We start from the raw sequence: 4,324 nt of genomic DNA on the forward strand, positions 1-4,324 counted from the left end.
CAGGATCAGCTTTTTGCAGTTATATAACAAACATATTTAACAGATCAAACAATAGCAAAGCAAAGCTTTTAGTTAGATTTTTCATACATGATGACAGTTTGCTAGTTTGTGGTATTGAATTAATAACAGGTATTTTAGTCTTTTAAATGTAGCAGCCCATTCATTTGCCAAATGCATCCCAATAGAAACAAGAAAAATGCACCTTTTATCCTAATACAACACACCACAATGCAAGATAGTGCATTACCAAATAGTACATTTGTTGGCATTAAAGAGACATGTAACAAGTTTTTCCCTGAAGTGCCTATTACGGTAACAATCAGTGAGAGGTGGCTCTAAAGGAGGTGGGGGCCTAACAGTTTTAAAAGTAATAAAAAATCTGGGGTAAATATTAGGGAATCTAGTAGGTACAGAACAGATTCTTGGTATAAATGCATTTGACAAAATGCACTGAGAGGATTACCCCGCATTTTATACTTTCTGCCTGGGTAGTTGGTTTGCAGCTTTTGGCAAATGCCTTATAAAGCCTTACAATTACTCCATGGTACCATTCCCGGGTCCTAAGCATTCATGAGCAATAAATGGCAGATTGTTTTTACCATTCAAGTACATTAAGTCTAAATCATAACAATACATTTACACATACTATTACACCCCTAGAAGTGATTATACTCTATAAAACACAGGACAACTAGGAAGTTGGGTTGGGTACAGATAAATGTAGACAATTGTAGAACACAGTACAATTTATCATATAAGATTCAAATCATGTCTCCTCAATTAAGAAACGACACAATTGTACAATAAACTCACAACAGTTTTAGTTCAGATGTCCCTTTTATCAATATCATTAACACAAATAATAACAATCACTCAGCTTGTGTTCCTCCCCTCCCTGCCCCCATAATAGAAGCAGAGAACGGTCCTCTACAGCTAACAGCACATGCCACAACAGCAACACTGGAAGCTCACATCGCGCTCAGAAGAGAACACTGAAGCTCTTCATCGTGATTGGTGAGTTTGACCACTTTCGAGCACATTCCGACAGTCAAAAACTATAGAAATGATCCCTAAAAGTATAGTCTTACCTGATCACTGTATTACCTGACAGGGACACGTTACATGACTCTGTTCGACATTGTAGTGACCTTCTAAGGCGATAAAGTATAACCTCCACCCCGAACTTAATAACAAAATTCCCACAATATCATATTGACTGAGAAATGTTATGTGTGTTGGTACAATACATCTTTTCTGTACTCATTTACACTCTGAATTCAGTCTTATAGCTTACAAGTACCCTGGTCATTAAATCTGCATACCTGGCATCCACCAACCAATGGAATTAGATCCCACCTCTTGCAGCTCCTCCTCTTCGTTTTGCTGTAAACCAGGATAACCTGAAACTCCTTAACAGCCAGATACATCTGTGTGTTCCCAAGGCTTTGTTCATCACATACTAATCATGAACTAATACAACTTTGGGCTCTATTTTATTATTATTAATAATTATTCCCCTATCAATTCGCTCTCGTTAAAATTTTTCATTTACACAGATAGCATTTCCTATTGTGACAACTGTGCACTTTTAAGATTGGCCATTAGATGGCAGAACAAGTAATTTTTTTAATAAAAACTGAAATGATTCGTTAGTGCAGGGGTAGGCAAACTTTTACGGCCACTAAGCAATTATGGAGTGGGCGGGAGTACATTAGCCTGTACTATGAGTCCCGCCCTATTGGCTCCACCCACTACCAGAGAGCGCCCCCTTGAGTGAAATCCCTCTCCTCTGTATGCATTGTGGAGGAGAAGGGATCCTTCAGGGAGCTTTCCCTATTTACCGCGCTGGCAGAAGTATCAACGCTGGCCGCGGTAAATAGGGGAGCAACAGCAAGGAGGTGGCACCAAAGCTCTGACGGCTGTGGCTGCGGTAGTTCCTAACGCCATCTGGCCAGCAACCCGCGGCTCCTGAGCTGCAGGTTGCTGACCGGCATTAGGACGGATAAGCCAGGGGACGTTAGGTCGGAACGAACTACCCGCTAGGCCGCATCTGGCCTAAAAGCCTGAGTTTGCCGACTCCTGCGCTAGTGCATTTCAGACAAACTGATGTGAATAATTAATAAACAGAGCCCTATGTCTAACAGCAGAATACCCAATCATGACGGTTCTTCCTACATCTCTATCTAAATAATGTGTAGCTTAGTATATGATCCTGGCAAACCCAGCGGCTGGGAATATTTTTTTAAATTTTATTTTTAAGATCAGAATGACCACACAGACACATCAGCAAAGCCAAATAGTCTGCTGGCAAACCAAAACATCTTTTCATAAAATCTCTTTTTTAATGTTTCTTTGGAAAATCATACATAATACAACAATGGAAACAGCGGCTGTCCATCATCCACACCGGGACATTCAATTCATCAAGTAAGCTCCCTACCAGATATCTCAGTCCTGCCAAGGTTGGTTCAGATCTAACAAACACCAGCCATACCAGGATATAAATGTACTGTATACATTCCTATCTGAAGGCCCTCTTCTCCTCTGCTGTATTTGTCAATATTTCCCAATCTTCCTTGACACTTTTCTCCTTTACTGGTTCCTCCTCTATCCTCCTTTTAACCCGCACATCTCCTGGTTCTTCCACTCCCCAAGCCTTAGATTGTTCAGACACAACTGACTCATTCCAGACTCCACTGAACGCTGGGATTTCCTCTTCCATACTTTCCTCTTTGCCTCTATTTTTTGGGGACACGTCATACATATACAAGTGGTCTGCACTTTCATGGCCAGATGACCAATCGACCCACAGAAATAACAAACTTCCAGCTTGCACTTTTCCTTCGTATGCCTATACTGTTTACAGTTCTGGGAAAAAAAGAGCCACCACATAGAAGAATAGGTCCCCAGTCACATTTCCCAATTGCAACTTTGCAGGAGGTCTCTTTGAATTGTACTGCAAATCTGAATTTGCCACTCCAAATCCACTTGGTTGAGGATTTTTCCTAGTACTACGGTACAATTTAAGGAAAAATACAATCCTCCAGAATCCACTCAGATGTAAACACCACATTGTATGCAAATCTCTTCGGATTATCACACATCCCCACAATTTCTCTCTTCTGTACTCCAAAGAGCTCTCCCAAAATATCGTTTGCCAAGAAAACCAGCTGATTTTGCACTTCATCCTCCACAAAAATGAACCACCCGGCATTTTGAATGTGTTTGAACCCGGGCACATACTCTGACGGCTCTTCATCATAAACACCCTGGCCTGCACTGCACAGGACGTAGGGGTGATTGCAAATCTGCACCTTCTGGGTAGTTTCCACCCCAATATGGGCAGGGAAAGCACCCGCAGGAAACACTAACAGGCGGAGGTGAACTGGTACCGTAACTAGCCTTCTGACACAGTAACAAGCAAGCTTGATTTTAGCCAAAAGGCCTAGAAGCGATAAGAAAAATAAAGGTACCTGAAAAAGGGATTTTACGATAAAACATTTAGAGTGATTGCTGTCCTTTGTAAAATCCTGCTATCAGCTTCATGTAGCATGGTGAATTCCCCAAAAGAAGACACGGACTGCAATAAAAACTTAAAAGAATGTAACCCTTCTTTTATCCACAACATTAAAACATTTCTAACCGTCACATACACTTTAAAACAAAACTAAATCTAAATAACAATGGGCAGCTCTACACTGAAGAAGGGACAGGCTATATCTCTTTTCTGCAATAAAACAATCCTCTAACTGTACAATCCCGGCAATACATGACGTCCGCTGAGAATGTACAGGAGTTCTGTCATTCTAGCCTGGACACACAAGATGACTGAAAGTTCTAAATGTAGAAGTGGAGCAGGTAACGGTGTTGATGCTGGAGAAGCAGTGAGGACAGATAAAATTACTCTCGTTTCAAGTCATAGCTATTTATAAAAGCTATATAACCTGGCCCCTACTGAAGAAAGCTTCAGCTCAGTTAGACTGGGTCTACATGGACGGTTTTAAAAATGCATATAAACTTTTCTACCATGTTTATTTACATTTTTAAGCACTTTTACAAGCGTTTTAAAGCTTGACTTTAAAACGCTAAAAAACTTTTATAAACGCGTATGACGCATTTTACCGCGAATTGCCACAAATTGACATAAGCGTTTATAAAAGGTTTACTTTTAACCCTTTCAGGGAATGAGTACAGGGGTACATAAAACCCCTTATTCCCTGAAAGGGTTAACATATGTATAAAAAATTAGGCGAGGCTTTATTGTTAAATTTTTGTATTAACCACCTGAGCGTTACACTGATTTCTAGATTTCTGTTCCAAAAGC

At 40.4% G+C, this 4,324-nt stretch overlaps 1 protein-coding gene and 1 non-coding gene across 2 annotated transcripts in view; both read right to left on the bottom strand.

Annotated features, from left to right (window-relative positions):
• TEX14 (testis expressed 14, intercellular bridge forming factor) overlaps positions 1 to 4,324 on the bottom strand; it is an 84,668-nt gene that overhangs the window by 71,007 nt on the left and 9,337 nt on the right. The gene's annotated exons all lie outside the window — the stretch shown is intronic.
• On the bottom strand, positions 869 to 1,086 carry LOC140321930 (small nucleolar RNA U3). Its single transcript, XR_011919052.1, has one exon. It is a non-coding gene; the product is annotated as a small nucleolar RNA U3 (small nucleolar RNA).

This window comes from Pyxicephalus adspersus, chromosome 1 (assembly GCF_032062135.1).
Source record: "Pyxicephalus adspersus chromosome 1, UCB_Pads_2.0, whole genome shotgun sequence".
NCBI classification, from domain to species: Eukaryota; Metazoa; Chordata; class Amphibia; order Anura; family Pyxicephalidae; genus Pyxicephalus; species Pyxicephalus adspersus.